Consider the following 22115-nt stretch of genomic DNA (forward strand, 5'->3'; position numbering starts at 1 on the left):
ATTTGCTTTCATGTGAATCAGCGAGAGAGAAAGAGAGAGAGAAAAAGAGGGAGCGAGAGAGAGAGAGAGAGAGAGAGAGAGATGGTTCCACTTTCACTCTAACTCCGCTAAAATAATAATCATAATCATAAGAATTAAAAAGATTTCTGGCATAATGGTTAAACAAATACCTTAGAAATTTGGTCCTCCAAGTTTGTTTCCAGATGAGAGAGAAGAAAAGAAAAAAAAACAAAAAACAAAACACACACAGGAAAAACACTATCGGGAAGAGGATGAAGCCGCTGGATGGAGCGAGCGGGGAGCGCGGGGAGACAAATCCAGTTATCTTTGTGGAAGAGAAGGTGCAATCTGGTTTCCCCGTTGAGCTTTTCCAGCGACTGTCAGGAGCCACAGACAGAGAACATCACGTGTCTCTCCGTGATGTCGAACCGGGGAGGGGCCGAATGCAGTACCTTGGACAGCGCCTCTGCCTCCGCCGGCATCCATCCTCGGACATTTGTGGGCACGAAGGCAACTTTGGAGATAAGGCTTCTAAAACTGCTGCTATCGATCAGCTGATCAGCTGACAGCTGATCACACACATGCTCCGAGGTTGTAAACTTAGAGCACCTGGGCTTCTTGTCTTTCTGCACGTGTGTGTTATTGGGGAGAGCTCAACACACACACACACACACACACACACACAAACAAAAAAATCGTTTCTGTTAAATTATTGCAGCACACACCAGTAATAAGAATAAAGAAATGTTAGTGATGAAAATAAAATGGTAATAATTGTAGAAATAATAATAACAGAAACAGACACAAGAGCAGCCAGTTTAGGGGGTTATTATGGGAGCCACCTGGATGATTCTGGATGGGTGTTTAAGCTCCTCTCTCACATAGTACTTCATTTAGTCTGTTTTTTTATGGCATTTATAGAACACAATAGAGGAAATAGCCCTATAGCACACACTGTATAGTCTCCTTGCCTGTGTTAACTGAAAATGACTATTGATTAGCCACAATCAGCACTCTCTAATTACTTTTTGAAATGACTTAGGTATCACAGTGATTGTTTGGTTAGTTCAGTTTTTTTTTTTGCCATTCTTTTAGAGCTTTGTTATTATTGTTGGTTTTTCTTTTGTTTGTTTGTTTGTTTTTTTGCTCCAGCTGACAGAAAAAATATGATTTCCTGCTTGTTTACACAAGCTGCATTATTCCAATACATTACCAAGAATGTAAATGAGAGAACTTGGCTGTTAGTTGTGCACATAAATAAAGAGAGAGAGGAAAAGGTCGTCACAGAGCGCTATCTTTAGCTCTGTTTGGACAGTATAGGAAAGGTCACTTACTGAGCGTACAAAGAATTATGTGCTGTGAATGTGAAGAACAACGACAATCCAGCTTGCAAAATTTTTCCGTTCTTTGTTATTAATATTTAGCATAAATTAATACTGTTTGCTTCATACCGTATGATAAAGAGCATACATACTGTACGTGCTGTAGCTTTAATTGTGACTCCCACATTTGTCTCTGGCTTTCACACAACTTAATACCAATAATAAACATATTTCACCATTACACCTAATTCTGCAATTGTGGGATTAATAATGGCATGAATGACAGCTGCTGTACTGCAGAGGGTGAATTTGATCTGACAAATTGCTCGCTTTGTGGTAGACTCATCTGTTGAACACATTAAACCACCTGATGCTGATTTCACGTGCACTTCATCAATGTAAGTTTTATCAACACGCAACTAAACATGGCTGACGCATGTCTCATCCGCATGAGCTACAGACCCTGCACACCGATTTATAAACTCATGTCTGGTGCAATTGCGGTGCAATCAGTCTCTCAGTTCAGGGGTGAAGAGCTGCCCTGCATGCTTCATGTGAGAGGTAACCTCGCACCCTTCCAGAGAGCGTGCAACACAGAGGACAGTATTGTTGGCAGAGACATTTTATCTGAAAAAAATGCCAGACCTTTCTTTTCCATTTAAGAATATTTTCCTTTTTCTTTTAGGCACTGGCTCCCTGTGTGCTAACAGACAAAATATTTTTGGATTGACTGTAGGAAAGCTATATGTGAATATTAACTGAGCTCAGCAGGGATGGGAAAATCATTTATTTGAAATCAAGCTGTGTATATAAACATGATGTATATCGATTTAATACTGTACTTTTGAGATTTACACAAGAAAGTTTTGTCCCAAAAACCAATAGTCTGTGAAGAGCCTTTGGAAACACATGATTATTTTTTGACTTTTGCCCAAAACTCAATATTAGTTCTATCATTAATCATTATACCCTTAAAGGTACTAAAGTATTAGCTTGTTGGTGGTGGCTCAGTGATTTTGATATTTCAAACATTATTACACTTGGAATCTAAACTCACAGCACTCCTATAAATTTTAATAACTTTGAATGTTATTACTTTCTCTCAAGTGGCTTTATATGACAAACCAGGTCGATGCCAATATAAGCTTACTTTTGGTCACCCAATGGAAATTAAATTTGCGATTTGTTCACCCTGCAGGAGGCCTGGAAGCTCAACTTATACATAATAAATACGCTGCAAATGCTATACTAGTTAAAATGAAGTAGATGTGCTTAAAAATAAAAAATAAAAAGCTGAATCAAACTTAACAACTCACAGACTGGAAAAAGTGGCAGTCTCCAGACCGGTGAATCTCACCGCTTCATACATTGTCTCATTGCGAAAACGAAAGCGGATTACCCACAGAGCAAACATCCATCACATCATTTCTCCAGTAACGTTAGAAGAGAAAGACTACACATCTTAACCAATCAAGCACAGGATGATTAGATACAGCAGGAAGTGAGGTTTCACGCAAAAACTACTTCTTTGAACTTTTGAGGTTAAAGCATTGCTTTGTCAGTGCGATGACAGATTGGGGAGAACGGAAACACGTTGCATTCAAGATTAATAGAGGTCTAAGTCTTCTAGGTTCATACCAGGATAAGGCAGCTTTTTTGCTTCCAAATAGTAACTTCTCAGCTTCCAAAGGAATCTAAGTCGAAAGCTTCAAAGTGATCTTACATTGAATTCAACTTGTTTTTTTATTTAATTACTTCCCATAAAATCCACATATTACAGGTGTATTTTTTTTTAATTATCATACAATTCTTAAACACGCATTTAAAAAACAAACAAACAAAAGAAACAAATGGGACATGGTGCCGAAAATCAAATGTTTTCCAGATGTGTCTGTTAACCACCAGCCTCACTTTCTGTACTTTACACTTCTATGTAAGTTGATATTCCTCATTTCAGGATCCCCAAAAGTGAGTAAATAGTTAGGATGCTGTGCATTACTTTATTTGACCAAATCAGCGATGACTTCTGTTAACTTTTGTGGTTTGCTAAACATTTGGCCCCCCTTCAAGCTGTGCTACACACATTCTGGACCAGACTTGACTGAATGTACAGAGATGAAATTGCTATTGATCTTCTCATCTAACTCCAGAGGAGAAATCAAATACATTTCCCTAAAAGTTGGAGCAGACTAATATTTAACTCTGAAAAACAGAGGTGAAGGGAGGAATTTAGTTTTAAAATGTCTCGCTGGAGTATGATAAAAGGCACATAATGACGTTTTATCAAATCACATGCATCCCCTTTGACCAACATATTTATATGAAGCAATTTTTTACAGGCCTTATTCACTTTAGGTTCTTTCACGACCTTCAGAACTGCTGCACAACAAAACACAGGAATGTGCATTAATGTGTACGTGAAGTTGGACGAATCAAACACCTAAAATAGGCAAATACGTGAATTGTCTGCCCATCAGTCAGGGATGCCTGGTTAGCCAAGATTCGCATCTGGTTATGCGGTCAAAAACTTGGTTTTAAAAAGCGCACCGTGTGCGCTCACAACTGTTCTCACTCCGTTCCACATTAAATCTAAAGCAATGGGAGCTGCTTAAAGTCCAACTGTGCACCTCTTCACTGTCCTCTGCTTCCAACCATCCATCATTATTTCTGACGGATGCAGTCCATCTGCAGTCTTGACTGATGCTAGTGATCAATTGTTTTCTCATGAGCTCTTTGTGACCACCAGAGATGATAAATACAGCTTTGAAGCCTGGTGTAGTGCAGCAAGAGTTGCTCTTGCTTAGTGTGCCAAACACTAGAGTCCTCCTCCACTTGAAACTACATCTTGTTTCATTGTTACTTGGACGTTGTTAGATGGCATGCACTGTGCGGAATGACGTATGCAGTTTCTCTGAGCTTAACATGTTTGCATATCAAGTGACAACCCAACGTGCCGCTTTGAAGCCCCGAGTCAAACCAGAACCCGAAGAAGTCATATTTAGCAGAGAAGGTGGAGGAGTGATGGGTGGATGTGACCCATTCTCTATTCAATCCTGATTGTCAGGCAGGTCGCTGTGTGTGGTGCGGCCTGTCAATCACACATCCTTTACAATTCAGGGGTCATTAATAACAAGTTTCAGTTAATTACTTTTTTTGACCTCTTACCAGCTAAATCAGCGTTGCACTGCTCGCTGTTTCAATATAAATTCAAAACACAAGGTGAGTTTGCATGAGAAAAACTACTGTCACTGCGTCAGCCATTGCCAGTTGAAAGTTAGTAAACCTTTGCCTTTGGTATGCCAGTCTCTCCAATGTTTCCCCCACTGCTAAACATCTTGAAACACACCAGTTACCAAAACTGTGTCAGTACAGATGGCGAGAGTTTGCAGAAACAAAGCTGCTCACACTAATTTTCCTGTCACAAGCTAACAAACACCATAAACTAATAACTACCTTTCTTATACATCTTCCAATTGCTGATATTGGAACACATTAAACTCTTCATAAACTCCCAAGTATGGATCTGACTGAGGCTTACTAAACCCAGGGCCATGTTTCCATTTTTTTGCTCTTTGTGTGTGTAGTATTTGTATTTACTCGTATGTGTATTCTTAAAACGTGTGCTGAGAGGAACTTAAGGCAAAGTCCATAGTGTGTTGTGCAATAACAACAGCAAGTGGAACTTGATATTACTGATCTTTTTGTTGGACTGGGCAGAGTATCTCCTGTAGGACCAGAGGAACGTTGTAAGCAATATTCTCCCAAGGCAATTTATCTTTTCCCAGACTAATTTAAGACACTGTATATTTACATGGGTCAGTCCTGAACCTCGTCCTGGCTTACAACAGAGTATTCTGCAGTGAAAACACAAATGATAAAAGAGCAGGAAGACATCACCCCATAAATCGTAGTTGGGTGTTTTCTGGGCTTTAATTTGAGAGATTTTTCTTGTATATGGGTTTGGATAGAACATCTCTGAATGCAACTCATACGTATGTTTTATGTTTCCTCCCTTTGGAGTTGTCTGAGGATTACAAATTAATTGGTTTTATTCTGCTTCCCCGTCTTTGAAGTGAGGTTGCAGCACAGGGGTGTGGTTTCACAACTGTAATTGGGCAGCAGGCACCTCTGCATGTCATCAGACTGATTAGCATCCTAATAGTCCGAAACCATGTGCCTTCTCTCCTGGTTTCAAGAGGCTGGGTGTGAAGACACATAAAACCGACAATGACACGAAGAGCTGGAATACATGGACTGAATTAAGATGCACTCTATCAGAATGGGATTCAATCAAAAGCAATGTGCCTGCCATAAATTCTACTGCAGTCGATGTCACTGGCGACTCCTCAGAGCAATACACTTAACTCTCTGGAGAAATTGAGCAAATCCATAACTGCATGCAAGGCAACTATGATCTAAGAAGTTCAAGGTAATTTGGCATTAACACTTAAGTTAAAGTTGCGTTGTTGCATCTCACTCAAATGAACAAGCTACTGTTAAAATCCTCCCATCTTCAAAACTGTGTTTTTTCCCTCACCCTGATGCTGGCCACATCTCTACAATCCTGCATTGAGTTTTCATTGAACCTGGTTTATTAGACCAACAAACTCCATTTAGATGCTTCAGATTCAGGGTGTGCATGCTCGTCCGCAGCTTATTAGAGCTCCAGGGCAGAGTTGTTTTTAACATTATCAGTGAGGCCTGAACTATTCCTGTCCTGACAAGTTAAAATGTCCGCTGTAAAAAAAAAAAAATGCCTATGTTAACAGGAACAACTAATCTACTGAGAGTGTGAGAGAGAGAGACAGAGAGATAGAGAGAGAGAGAGAGAGAGAGAGAGTCCGAGATGTCAATCCAGCCCGGTTTGTAGATGCCCACACAGTTCTGAGGAGAAGTCTAATTAATTGGCATGGAGTCCAAAGCAGAAGTATGTGGACAGTTAGTTCTTCAGGCTTTTTGACTTTGCACAGTTGGAAATACCAGATTAAAGTACCAAGTTGGTTTAGATTAAAATTTTGTGGAAAATCTTTCCCATCCAGTTCCTAAATTCTTCATTCCATAGACAACAAAAGAATCTCTCCGCTAATAGTAGTCTTGAGCTCTTGTTGTTGGGCCTGTCTGCTTTCCTGGCCACTGAAAGGAAGGCAGCTCAGCTGAACTGATCTGCGGAAGGACTCAGGCCGTTGGAAATATCCCTCACCCTGAAAAGCTGCTCGGGTCACTCGACCATATTTTTAGGATCTTCGTCCTGTTGAATGATAAAATATAATCGGCGAGATTTTTGATGTATTTGGCTGAATCTGAGCGAGTAATGCTTTCATACACCTCCGCATTCTTCCCCGTTTCTTCCATCAGCATCAATAAATGCCAGGGTGCCAGGAAGCTTGCCCAAGCCGCAACAGAAACATGTTTGACAGATGAGGTGGTATGCTCTGGGTCATGGGCTGCACTTTAATGCAGTCTCCATTATTTTATTTCAAATTGAAGGTGCTGAAGCCTGAAGAAAAAATATGTAACTGTCCAAATGGGTATTGTCTGGACTGTGAAGGAAAACGCTTCAAAAGGCGACTTAAAAATGAAAGTGCTTTTTATTATAGACATAAAAAAATGAGGATATTTTGGATATTCATTAAAAAAACCCAAAACAAAACAGGAAATTGAGGCTTGGGCTGATAAGTAACGCCTTCCTTAATCACATCTGCTACAATTTAGGGTATCAAGAAAAAGAAGAGCTCCTGGTTGAAGTTCCTCAAGCTGCATAAGTAAACCTTTTTTTTTCCTAAATACATTTTCTAAACGAGTTCATAAAATTTTTAAAGCAACAAGTGCTTTTGTTTTCTATTCTATTCAGTTTTTTCCATTTCTGCTGGACTGTAACAATCCTGCCAACAGGAATCAGGAACAGAGAGCATCTAAACCCTGGACACTACAGCAAGACAATGCCCGACACCCGCACCGACCTCTTACCAGTTATCTTAACCTCACACACAAGACCGAAACACAGTCTCTTTCATAACAAAGGAGGCAGAGTGGGAAGGGAAATGTTCACTAAAAAGACAGATATTGTCTTTTTAATAAATACATCCAATATGTATGAGTCCTCGTCCCTTAAAAGTCCTTATCTGTCTAAAGTAGCTATTTTTTTTTTGTGTGTGTGTTTTTTTTTTTTTTTCATAAAATGTCTCTCCACTTGCCAGCTGGGACCATTTTTCTCTCCCTATTGAGAGCATCTGTATCCCCTAGATTAAAGCTGATTGAATTTAGAAATCTGTATCATTACACTTATTAGATTAGGAGCGAGGGAATAGAACATTGCAACTCTGAATTTCATTTCAAAGGAATTAATGAAACGTAAGAGTGTGGGCCGCAAAGTGCTGGCCACATGTCCGGCTTGAATGAGCTGACTGATTGTATTGACTCTTACATAATGACCCTACTGAAGATGCATGAGGAAAACATTAACATGCCGAAAAATCTGATTAAATCCTAGATTTCAAAGACTGACCAAACAGCCTGGAACAAATTGCCCCAGCCTGTATTGACACAAAATCCAGGGATTATTGAATCAATTGATCCACTCTTACCATTTCTTTTTTCCTTTTTACGATATTTGCATTTTCAGTTTCCTATTTTAATAGAATGGGCAACATGCAGTCTAACATTGCACGTTGCCATTATCATTGTTCTAGGATTGCAAGGTACAAAAGTGGTTGAATAAGCAGCTTTATTTTAATGACATTCATGTCATTGCTGAAAAGCTTGTTTTTTTTTTACATACTAGTGTTAAGGTGTCGAGTGTCTCTCTATGATTGATATGGATGTGTTTCCGTGTCCTATCGATTTATTTTCAAACACTGCTATTTGTATCGACCCTTTTTGCTCCAAACTGGGGTTTGCAGATCATTCCCCCATGACCCGGCCTACAGTTCGGGCAGTACACAGCATTATCATCATATCCCTATTTTTATTCTTCAAGTCAGGCCACTGTGTCCTGCTGGTCTTGACAATCTAAAAAATTCCTTCTGAAAGATTGGGTCAGTGGATCACAAGAGATCATCTCAGGCAGCACAATGCTTCTGCATTCATGAAAGATGAAAGATTGATTTTTCTCTCCCAGGTTTTCATCCACTCTTATCTGCACTATTCATGAGATCTTCAGCCTGTGCTGCCTTGGGGAGTCTCATGACTATGTACAAATAAACATGCAACTGCTTACCCATAATACGATTGTGTGTGTGCATGTAATGCCGGCATATCTCTGATGAATAATGGATTTGAACAAGAACCCTCAAAGGTATTTAGGCAAACTTTGACCGCCTCAGTAAATGGCCATTCTTTCCCACTGAAGCATGCAGCATCGTTCCTTATTTTTTGTGTCCCGTTCCATCGGGCGCAGCCATTAAAGGATTAATTGCCCACAGGTCTGTGTGGAATTTCTTGAGTTGAGCACTTGATAAAGCACAGACACCAGCTCTGCCGTGTTCAGTCTGAAACTTCACCGACGTGCTGCTGTGCAAAACGCACCATTATTACTGCATTTTGTTCAGCAGATATCACGTTTGTGTGACCTTTACAGCGCTTTATCGCATCACATCTCTATGGACACGATTCGATCTAAATTTATTTCAGATTTTACTGAACTGGGAGTCTTACACAACAGCTAAACTTAGCAAAGTTCATGAGATCAGCATGGGGAGTTATGAAGGAGGAGCCATATCATTGGCCAGTATCTGTAAAGCATATGATAATGTGGAATAATATTCAGTGGAGTGCAAGCTGGTGTGAAATGGCCTGATAAGATGAGAATGTTGACACACCTGCTGATCACATATAGTAATCCTAGAATTTTATGGCAGCTTCTTTGCCTTATCATTTGGGATTGTCAGTGCCTTTGCACTGCATTTTTTTTTTTTACCGACACGAAAATAGCAAAATAAAAATATGCTCATTGTGAGAATATTGGAGGTGCTTTTCATGGCAAACTAAAAAGTCGTTCTGAGATAAAATCTATTGAGGTGTAGGCCCACTTTCACAATATTTTAACTTGTCACGTGTTGGCTCGGTTGAAAAAGCAACTGATTTCGTCTTCTCTCCTTTCACGTTTACTCAGCTAGTCATAGCAAAATTTAATTGCAAAAGATTACACATGCATGACAAGTCCAGCTGTTCTGTACACGTCAGCTGCCAACACATCGGAAGTTAAGAGGAAAGAGGGGGAAATCTGCTTTAAAAACATTATTCCGTGCTCGACTGGATGTATATACATACATGACTGTGGATAAGGAGAGAGAAAAAAATAAATAAATAAAAATCAGATCTTTCTTTGAGCCACTACAGCTGTCAAACAAGTCACCAGCATTTCTGGTTTACATTCAAGGTGTGCAGCAAGATGTGTGTGTATATGCCAATCATGATGCCAAGTATGGAAAATACTACGTCCACAGGAATCTAGTGTTATAAATAACTTAAGGCGAAAGCTTTATTTATTATGGGAATAAACATTCCAACAGTATGCAGTCCCCTCCAAAAATACCAAAACAGCAGGGCCAATTCCTTTGTTTTTGTTGTTGACTGACGACATTTGGGTTTAAGATCAAAAGATGAATATGAGAGAAGCGTTCAAATCCAGCTTTTATTCGCTGGTGTTTACATTTATACGCGTGGAACAACTTGGGACGTATGACCTTTTGCATCAGACCACCCCAATTTTCAGTTGAGCAAAAGTAAATGAACAGCGAGTCGTAAAGTAAATAACGGTTGCACAACCCTTGCTTGCAATAACTGCATCAAGCCTGTGACCCATTGAAATTGAAAACTGTTGCATTCTTCATTTGTGATCCCTTTCCAGGCTTCGGTCGCAGCCCCTTTCAGTTCTTCTTTGTTTCGAGGGGGTTCTCCCTTCAGTATAAAAAGTCCTTTGGTGTGTTTCAGGTCATCGCCCTTCTGCACGGCAAACTTCCTCCTGATTGGTTTGGACATATTTCTCTGTACATTGGCAGACAAAATAATTCTTCGGAATTCATTCCGCTGCTACCATCAAGAGTTACATAATCAATAAATATTAATGAGCCTGTTCCAGAAGCAGCCACGGCACGACCTCCGCCATGCTTCACAGATGAGCTGGTATGCTTTGGCTCATACGCACATCCTTTCTTTCTCCACACTTTCGATTTCCATCACTTTGGTAGAGATCAGTCTTGGTCTCATCAGTCCATAAGACTCATCTTGCGGTATGGCCTCTATATTTCTGCTCTCGAAGTCTTCTTTGGACGGCGCATTGTGGTACCTTCACTACTGAACCGTGGAGGTTGTTGGTGATATCACCGACTGCTGTTTTGGGGTTTTTCTTCACCCACTCTCACAATATTTCCACCATCAACTGCTATTGCTTTCTTTGGCCGACCTGTTAGATGTCCGTCGCACGGTACGCCAGTAGTTTCTTTCTTTTTCAGGATATTCCAAATTGTTGTGTTGGATATGCCCAATGTTTGTCCAGTGGCTCTGATCGATTTTCCTCCTTTTCTCAGCTTTAAAATGGTTCGCTTTTCTCAGCTCTCGCGTCTTCACGTTAACAAGTAATGAATTCTTTAGGGGTGAAACACAAGGCTGAAACCAAGCAGTCATCCAGAGCTATTTAATGTTTAAAGAAATCAATCTAAAAGAGGACACCTGGGCAACATGAAACACCCGTCAGTCACATTTTCCAGTTGTTTTGCTCACTCGAAAAGAGGTGGGTTCAAACAAAAGTCTGAAAATGTTTAACACGTGTCGATTTAAATATGAAATAAAAGCAGAAATTCTGAACACTTGTCTCATATTCATCTTTTGATCTTAAGCCCAAATGTCTTTAGTGAACAACAAAAAAAAAAAATGTTGCAATACTCTTGGAGGGGACTGCATGTTATATTTCTTCTGGACTGCTCATGAGAAAAGAAATATTCAGCAAGCCGATTAAACAATATGCTCTTGAAGGAACAAAACAATATTTGAAAATGAACAATGTAACATCGTTCATAACATCGCTCTGTAAGCACAGGTTTTAAGTGACTTGTTATATTTTCATTTAAATCTATCAAAATCGATGCTCTGTATTTTTTTTATGCTGCTCCAAACATTACACTTCAGACATTTTTGATGCATTATTGATCGAAATTTTGAAAATAACAAGCCTTCCCAAGACTATCACCTCTGAAGATTTTCAAAAACAATGTGTTAAAAGACGCCTGCTGTCAGTGTGATACGAAAATGACTCAGTGGCAGCGGTGTGACTGGAACGCAATGATAAAGGGACGACCAGGCAGACAATGACTAAGTGATTAATGGCCACAGAGCTCTATTGTTCTTGTGCGTAAAGATTTTGTGTCTTTCACTTCATTAAAGGGATAGATCAAGTGGGTTTTTAACACAGAGCTGTTCTGCAATGCACAGTGGTGCCTGCTGCCTTGCTGTATATGACACTGTGGATGAGGACAAGAGATGAATGCATAAATCTTTGGAGAAATTAAATGAGTGTATGAGTAACAAAGTGACTAACCGAGTAAAAGCTTAATCTAATAAAAGCCTCCGCGACAAATCGTATGAGGACGTCTCAGTCAATGGTAAGGCTGTAAATGTTGAAGGCGTTTATGAAATGTTTTACATTCACTCGCCAACAGGGAGGCTACGCTGGCAATCCAACACAGACTGCATATAAAAACGGACGTGGACTTCAGGTCTGCAGTGTGGTCAATGAGGAAAGGCCTTAAGCTTGTTTTGTATCTAATTGCCATCAGGGTTAGGCGTTTCCACTAGTTGCAAAAAGAGGTCTTATTGCATTGAAGTCTATGGGAAAAAGTCCCTACTTCTCATTTGGTTTATTTCAACAGTAAACACTTTCCTTACACAGCTTATGCTCCGTCAGCAGTTTGAAGCCATGTTCAATACAGCATAAGGTTTTGGTTTTTTTTTAATGATATTCCCATTTATAGAAATGCACAAACTATCAACTAATAAACAATAAAGTGGGACATAAATGTAGGCATGGCCACTCTTTGATTGACGGCGGCACCAGAAATAGCGAGCTGTCATATCCACCATCTCCTCCTTTAGGCTTTGGAGTGCCACTGTTTGCAGCAATAAACAGCCTTTATATTTGCAGTAAGGCTGTGTATGTTAAGGGTAGACACTACAGGGCAGCAGAGTGTTTGTCTCTGCCCATGATATTCTCTCAGGCTGAAACAGGAAGCAGGACGATAGCTACCTGAACTGCTGCGGACTCAAACTGTGCTCATACAAGTAATATTTACCTGGAGTGTCTGTTGGAGGTGGCTAGTTTTCCTCATTAAGACATTCAAGGACTTTGTGGTACTTTGCATTTTCTGTTAAAGTCATGAGCCCTAAAGGTCTCGTTCTCTGGGTTCTAGATAATTTATTATAAACAATTTGAGGGGCACCACGGGACCAGAAATGCAGAGTGGGTTGGCCATATGGTCAGTTGAGAGCAAAAGTTGGACGATGGGTAAAACTTGATGACTTTGCAGAGTAAAAGGCTAATCCAGTGTCCTTCAAGAGGATGTTTACGTTTACTGCTGTTGTAGTTACAAGATGAAGTGTTGTAGTGACAAGAATTAATATGCAAACTCCACATTATTCATTTTACTGTGGGCCTTATGGCTATATTCAAAGGCCTTCAGTCTTATATATGGGTCTATATATGCAGCATGCAAGTGTTCAAGGGAGGCCATTGGGGATTTTCAGTGGGATGACAATGTTGAGTAAAAAAAAAAGAAAAATCTTGATTCCATATTGCTGTGTGCATACATACAGATTAATTCAATGGCTAGCAGCATCCCAAAAGGCCTCATACAGTAACACTGGGTTTAAAAGGATAGAGAGAAATATTCCAATATTGTTAACACGAGGTCAGCCGAGCGGTCTTGTTGCTGCTTTTCTGAGCCAAACAGACTTTGCCGCCTGTGGGCCAGTAGGATTGCTCCTTATCAGCCGAAATTCTTTTCTCCCTTGGATTAATGCAGAAACTATTTTTATATGCCTCAATAACCCAGTGCATTAACAGAAAGACTTAACTTTTTTTTTTTTTTTGTCTGTTGAAGATGGGCCAGTAAAACAACAGCCAACGATGACGCATGGCAAAACCATGATGCTCCTCTGTTTCTATGTCCCTACGTATGCCTCAGGAGAGCACGATCATTTGGAAATGGTAAAAACAACATCACAGAAACGATTTTGCCTATCCAAAGAGGACTCAACGTTTTCTGACGCCAAGTCCTCTGTAGACTAGGAAATGACAAATAGCTGAGATGTCTGTGAAGGTTCTCATTCATCCAGGTCATGGTTAGCTAGAGAGAATCGGGTTCAGAGCGACTGGACTTGGTTTTGTATCCTTGAAGACGTTTCGCCTCTCATCTAAGGGGCTTCCTCGGTTCATGCCCTCTGACGAGGTAAAGCTAGTCTGGTGCCAAACAGGATGTATAGTCCTGAAATTGAAATAACACAATAACCTGCTTCAAAGATGAAAGAGAGAAGACATTTTAAAATTTAGAGACCACTTGTATTCTAAGAGCTACAATTAAAAGCATGAAAAAAGCTGGTTTCTTCTACTCTCTGCTTCTGACAGGAAGAAAAATCACAACCAACTTACTCCCCTGTCTTTTCTCCAGAGGAAGGAAAGAGAGTCGCCCAGTCTGTGGTTTCGTCAAACTGCCAAACAGGACCCAAGAACACACTTCATTAAGCACTCCTATGGCAGGGGGACGGCGGCTTTTCCTTACAGCTAGCACAAATCTGAAGTCCTAGTGAAGACCACAATGCATTACATGGAATAGGCTTGTCACTTCTGCCCAGGTTCATTTCCTTTTAAGTGTGAGCTTGAGTCAATCAAAGGAAATGAGCTGAGAAAGCCTGACAATTATTTATCAGTTTATCCAGAGAGGTTGTTTCATCACCACCTTTCCATGTCTCTCACATACACACACACTACAAAAGGTAGATGAGTAGGAAAATATATTTGGCTTTGGAGACTTATTATTCAGGAAGTTGAGAGTATGTTCCATTTGTGGACATTGGACCAGAGAGAGCACCAATGTGACCAGAATCCTTCACTTCCACTAATTTTGTTAAGTTTCTGAGATTTCTCTTAGGCAGCACTGAAAATCACAAGTGGCTCAGATCTGCTACACAAACCACACAGAGATAAGTTTGTCATATTTGTAGTTTTTGCGGATTTGGGAATCACAAATCGACAGAAAGCCCCTAAGGCTGAGCAACGTGCAAATCCATGCGTGAGTATTATAAACTATTTTCTCAGATTCGTAAAACATGCGCACAGTTTTCTAAATAAATCCATGGGCACAGATTGGTGAACTGTAAACCAAGATTTCTTTTCCCCTCCCCCCCAGCCGTGCCTCAAGGCACTGCATATGAATGTCTGTTGATTTCTTGGGTCCGTAGTCACTGAATATGTAATTTGTTTTTTGTTTTTTTTTTTTAAGTGATATTCAAATCTATTTCAGAGGGTGTACATCAGTAAGCAAACACATCGCACTGCCATGGTGAAGTCGAACTAATCAACTCGTACTTATGGAGGTCGCAAGCAAAAGCTGCCACCTGTTTTTCAACAGAGCCGACATCCCTTTAATAAGCGTTTAACAGGAATAGTGCTGTGAGTCATCGACACTGGTGATTCAGTATTGACAGTTAAGTTTAAGGGTTTTGGATTTTTTGAGTTTTGAGTACATTTTTAATGTGTTATCAAACGTTAAGTTCCTGCTGCTACGCTTGTACATACACACCTCTGGCTTTGTTATTATATCATCTACTTTTGAGCTGTTTTCGGGGCAAATGCATTAAGGACACTACTTAAATTTTTAATTGTTGCTCATTTCAAAACACAGGACAACGGTTTACTCTTGCAGAAGATTTTTGAGTCAGCAGAGACGTTTGTGACAGAGTGTGTGATGGTCTATCCCAGGGAGTCAAACTCAAATTCACAGTAGGCCAAAATTAAAAACTGGGATGAAGTCGCGGGCCAAACTCAATATTCATTGAAAAATGGACTGCAACTGTGCATCTTTTCCTTTCTTTCCAGATATGCAATGTTGAACCTTTTCAAATGGAAACAACTTTAGTTTTTTGCGTAAAACATTGAATCTGGCACAACCAAAGCTTAATATTATTAAGACATGAGAAATTAAATTTGAAATAAAACGCGTATCAGTGGTATTTGTTTCTTATTATGTCTCTCTCCATCTGTAGCCTATTTCATGTAAATCTTTTTTCTTTCCATGTCAACCTCAAACAGATTACTAAGCAGCCCAAATCTGCATTTCTGGGCTTCAAAGTTGGCAAATCGCCGGGTAAACTCAGCGCTGAGTAAACTGTGCACTTGGCAACACGACGGGTGAGATAAGTTTGTCCAGTGTGCCTGGTAGAATGGATGCTAACGGTTGTCAACAGAAAGGAAGGGGGTGCTTAGCGGTCTCAGCTGACGTGCCAATGCAAAGCATTCTGGGATAGTATTAGCGGCGTATGCTCTGATACATATTTGGTATGATATATAATTACACCCAGGGCCAGATTTGTAGATCAGATCTGAGTTTGACACCTGTGGTCTATCCGAACATTGTGCTGGTTGTCAGCTAAGTGACTTTTCTCATTCAAAAGCTTTCTGTTACGTCATCAGTGGCTATTTTCAGCTGTTTTCAACGACTGTGTTTACTCAAACAGTCACCAAGGCCTTTATTTACCACACCTGGAAAAAGACTTTACTTGAGAAAGACTTTTATTTAGAGACAAACGTTTATTTCTTATCACATGTGCAAACAATGTCATTTCTAGTTACTGGTCTTCCAGATTTCAGGTTCTCAGGTTTACAAAACAGTTGATTCTTGTGGTGGCACACAAGGATTTCTATGAACGATGACCGTTTCGACTGTGGAACAGTCCAGCGCACACAACAGTAAAATCTCAAATTCATTTTATGTTATGTTGTTCGTTTGCATTTTGAGCTGAATTGACTATTATATATCAAATTTGGAAATAAGTGTTTTGCTTTGTGTCGTCTGACAACATCCACCATGAGTCAGGTAAGGACAAGGCGCATAATCTGACCTCTAAAGAAACGTCAGTTTTTCCCCTCTCACCGCAGCATCTCTGGAGTACGGGTTAATAACTTTCTACCTAGTCCTGTTTGCCCGCAATTGAAATGAAAGAGGGAGCCTTACTTTTAAATCTTATCATACACTAAAATGCTGCACAGCCGTTTATTATACTGTGACTGTGAGAATTTCATTGAATTTAATCTTTTGCTGGGATGATTACAAGGCAAAAAGCAGAATGCAGCTGTGTTGCTGCTCTTTCACTGAGTGACCCTGCATGTATATCTCTGTGGTACGTCATAGGACTGCTGCCAATAAAATGGATGAAGGGAGTTTTTGAGCCTGAACACAGCCACATACAGCACTCTGGGAAGATTCATCACGCTACTGGTCAAATCTCATGAACGCCCACCTTGCTTCGAACAGTTGGCATTTATTTAGTCGAAAAGAGCAATTTGTGACATATTTGTGAAGTTAAAAGTAAATTGGACAAATTCAACTCCAAATTCTCGGAGAAAAGGCTGACATACAACTACCAGAGTGTTCTAGAGACCCATTTGGTCGCACATGAGGATGATGCATATCTGTACCATTCTCTCTTTTTTAGCTTATGCCAAATGCAAACATTGGATCTGAGCACTTTCATAATCACAGGATCATGAATACCAACGCATATACACCAGCTGAGCACATGGTCTGAATTTCTTGGCCATTTATTGTAAAGTCATTGATCCTCCACAATACTCCTAATTAAATTTTTGCTCGTTCATTTATTTTCAGTTGCTCATCACTGCTGCCCTATGTGAGGGAGAGACAGGTGGAAAACTCATGATTTATGAAGTCACTAAGTCTCTGAATCTACGAAAATGCCACAATTATGGCCTCGAACAGTCTACATTCAGGCCTAAGTAAGTGTCTAAGTAAATGAGGGCACGCAACCCATTGCTCCTCTATCTCATAGCTATTCATGCCAAGTGCACACATTATTCTCTTTGATTTCAGTCCTGCACTCCAGCAGATACTTTCAGTGTCTCAGAGTTTGTTTGTTATTATTCATTTTTTCTGGGGTTATATCCAATCTATCACTCTCTGACAGGTCATTCGCAAGTGTACGGGAACATGGGCATTCTTAATACTGCTGCTGACAATGATAGGTAAATCCTTAACCATTGAATTGTTTGTTCCAGTCGCTGCTGCACATACAGCAGCTGAACACACCTACTCAACATTTCAGCATACCAAGTGACAAGCCAGCTCGATAGGGCACAAGCTGCATAAAATGGAACGAAATGGAAAACATAGTCTTATGATATGAAGACTGTTTTCCACATACTTTTTTTTTTTAGGCAGTAGATGTGGTTTTTGTCCCCTCCGGCATATTATTTATTTTACAAAATCCATCAGAGGAGTCTCCACATGATGTTGCCTCTGCTCTTCAATTCTCTATACACTGGATGAACGGACTTGACACTTCAAGTGACCCCTTGCTTCAGAGTGAAATTTATTATTTTAACGAAGGCCTTTACATCGAAAAGACTTCTCTATTTGCGCCACTGTGGTCTTTCAGCGACAGAATTAGAAGATGCTAATTTTATCTCTCGTTTAATTCGCTGACAATATCTATAAAATTGATGAAGACTTTAAAGAGTGGGTATCCTTCCTTTTAAAAAATTTAATTTCTCATTATTCTCATCAAGGCTTCCTCTGGCAGTAATGAGTGTCTGCCAAGCAGCAGAAGGAGCTCACTCATGTGATGGACAGAGCCGGTCACGGCATAATAAATATCTCCCCGCAGAATGACAACAAGAACAATTGGCAACCCAGCTTGAGTCAAGATTACCCAGATGCATGTCTCAAATGGTGACCGATCGGTGATGGATATGGGTGACAAAGAAAACGCTTTGCACGTAAACACAGGCCGCAAACTAATATAAATGAGGTAAGCGTCTCATAATGTGGGGTGATAAGATGCGTGAGTGAGCATGAGTCCAATAGTAGGAGTGTGAATGTCTCCTTGAGAGATAGTCAAGCTGTTTAGTACATTCTGCATCAGTGGGTGACACGCATAGTTAGAAAAGTAGATTCCTGTAGCCACATAAAGGATAAGTCTGATTATATGATGTTTGTGCCACCAAAGTCTAAGCCTATGTGTGCTACTGAGCACCAGTGTGACTCCCTAAGCTACTAAAAAATGTGTCACTGAGCTACACCATTGCATGAGACGACATGTTATCTCCATGATACATGCATTGCAAATACATCTTGGAAGAGTGTGCACTCATTAGAGCTTCAAGTGTTTCACCAACTGAATAGTTCAACATTGAGGAAAATATACTTATTTGCTTTCCTGCTGCGAGTCAAATGAGAAAATTGATACCACCCTCGTTGCAGTAAGCTGAATGCAGCCAAGAGGACGGTTAACCAAGCAGAAAATAAACATGCAGAAAAACTATACTATTACAGGACTACAACTAAATGTTATTGAGGATATTCCATCCTGGTTGTTTGAAGTAGCTGTTTGTGTGTTTTGCTATCACCACATAGCTAGCATGAGCTTTCGCAGCTCTTTACGCATCAGTTTAGAGACGTTGCCGTTGTATGTTATAAGCTTGCAGCACACGCCGATTTGGCGATATGAAGTTGCTGCTGCTGCTATAGTGACATTACTTCATGCTCACTGATGTCTGATGTCTGAGGTCTTTGTAACTAGCTGCTGTTCATATATAATCCCACCTACAACCCAAAAAATTTCTCAAAATATTTAATTATTGATTAAATTCTTTAAGTAAGTTTAGCTAAAAATAATCCATCAAAAAAAAAATATGAAATGATATTTGTGATTTATATTTTATTGAATAATTTTTTCAGTGGACATAAATCGATTTTCAATAAGAGAAAAGCAGATTAGTTTCACGGTATTTAGGAGAAAATAAATATATTTCCCTGATTTATCACCCAAATTTTGCTACGTATCAAAATAATTTAGCAATGAGATTTATATCAGCCCGCAATGGACATAACAATGGACAACCAAAGCTTAATTACATCACAGGCCATGAGTGCGCCTGGTTATATTTCGCTATAGGCCAGAGTATTTGACAATGAATCCATAGTGTTTCATGTAGGTAGAAATGTCACACTGCCAAGGTTCCCCTTCATCTCTCCATCTCAGCTGGGAGATATCCTCATTTAGCTAAATTAGCTCAAGTCAAGCTTGGCTTTAATGTTCAGAGAGTAATATCATGCCAAGGTTAAACTGGGGCGTCAAGCATTGATTTGACTGTCTGCCTTCAACATCTGAAATGAGAAGGAAAACGCAGGCCTGTGCGCAAGGCCATATGACGGAGAAAACAAGGGCTGCTGTTAAAAAGAAAATGAAATCCTATAATTTGACCTTGATTATATCAATAGAAATCCTGCTATACTACAGCTATAATGCCTGGGGTTTAGTGTTAATGGTATGTTTCAGTCGGGCAGCATTTCAGGGAAGATGAAAACAAATTGATGGCTTGTTATAAATTGATACACTGACTGTTCTGTGATTTGCGGTGCGCATGATATCACTGAGCCATGTGGGAGAGGAAACTGAAAACAAAAGCGAAGTGGCAAGAGAAACAGGGCAGAGGATGAAGCGTGGAGGTGGAATTTGGAGAATTGTCTTCACCTGTAGCCCATCTTTTAGAATTAGGAGACAGAGATTTGCTCTGGAGGTTGGATGGAGTGGTGAACTATAATGAGATAAGGGCTGTGGAGGATTATTCAATCAATCAACCTGTAGCCATATCTTTGCACAGCCTGCCTGAGGAGACACAGGAAATAGTTAGCACCTTCAGGGATACAGACAGAAAGAAATTATATGGGGGTCTCTGCAGTTCACAAAGCCAGCTCCGCAAGCATTGTGTAAGAGAACGTAATTATGGGAGATTGTGACAGTGTGTAAGTGCCATTTTGCAGATTCGGGTTAGACACTTTGAATAACCGTTATATTTCTGTTACCTAACATGAGCATTATTCCAGATTTTAAAGCATAAAAACACCATTTATGTTTTCACTACATACGAACATTTCATTACATACATTAGTTTTACTGAGGCAACCTCATATGTCATAATAACTCCTAAAAGAAATTCTTAGACTGCATTAGAGTAAAATAGATAAGCCTCCGCACTCAACATTCACAGCATAAATATCACCTTCCATCTTAGGCACAATGTCTCACTAGTTAAAAAAATAAATAGATAAAATGGAGCCGCTATTTCCACAAAATCAGTGTACGATTCTTTAATAGATGGGCAAACACCGGATGTACAACTTTTCAATTTAATATTTGAATTTACATGTCAAAGTGTGATAGATTAAGCAGGCAAAGAGACGGGAAAAATAATTTGCGGTAGCATAAAAAATATTCTGGCCAGAGCCCTGATGAATAAATGAAAGGGATCATAACACTGCCGCCAGTAGAGGATTTATTGATGGATGAATGGACATGAAGGCATTTTTAGACTTTGCTTCTTCATTTACATCTTCACTCCGAGTATTATAAGCTCTGCTACTGCGTAGTTTCGTAGTTTGTTGTCTCACTGACATAAATTACTCCCCGACAGTATCTGTGCAATCTTTCTCCTTTCCTCTCTTTCATTCCAAATAAAGTCAGATTTGACACAACATCATCTTTCATTGTATAAGAGAGATAACAGTTACAAATGCTATGCCAGGTTACAATGGAGATAAAAGAGTGTGGGAGATAATATGAGCGAAAAGGTATGAATTTTGACCCGTGAAGGTTGAATCACACCAAGCAGATAATGCGTATTTTTAAGATACTCCGCTGTGATATATTGGTAACTAAAGAGGGGAAGGAAAAAAAACAAAAACAAAAAACAAAGAGTACTTGACAAGCTAAAAGCAAAAGCCCTATGATCCTCTTGGGCGTTTGCCAGTGCATCTTAAAACTGAATTTTTCTGTGTCCTTTCAGGAGACCTCCGTCGTGTCCCAAACATCCACAAATTTATTCTGCATTTAATTCTCTGCACACGGCGCACAAAGCCTTCTGGACAAAATGTCATGAGGTTCGAGTTGCTCTTTTGGTTGAAGACTTGAAAAGTAAATGCAACTTGAGAAGTGCAAAAATCTATTATTTCCCGCACAGATTATTGTTGCAGGTGAATTTTTTTCTGGGCTGCAGCTCCAACCAACCAGGGCTTTCTGAGGACTTTCAACGGAAGCTCATTCCAAATAAAATCCTACAACCGAATTAACATCAGAATGCAAATATTTCCACGACCAAATTTTTACATCATCTTTTTTTTTTTTTTAAAGAAAAGCAGCTGATGAGCTTGGCAATGGAAGAGTGCTATTGATTCTTGGTTTCATTGATTCCCCCCCCCCGCCTCGGTGGCAAAAGCAGAGGGATGAGAGAGGCGCGGTAACTGTGAGAAGGTCTCTCTCTGAATCAGAATTGTGAAGCACTGGGCACCAAGGTGAGGTGCTGAATGAACAATAACTGCTGGTGGTGCTGCAGATTGTGCTGCACTCCAGACTTGGTGTTTTTAGGGGCTCTCACTGCAGATGCGCTCCTGACACCTTACACCAGGTAAATTGCCAACACTTAATGAGACCTCAGAATTATTGAATTCCTGTTGGCATGATGCGAGACACAAAGGGACATGCTGGCTCTGTCTAAAAGCTTACTTAGAA

This window comes from Echeneis naucrates, chromosome 15 (assembly GCF_900963305.1).
Source record: "Echeneis naucrates chromosome 15, fEcheNa1.1, whole genome shotgun sequence".
NCBI lineage: Eukaryota > Metazoa > Chordata > Actinopteri > Carangiformes > Echeneidae > Echeneis > Echeneis naucrates.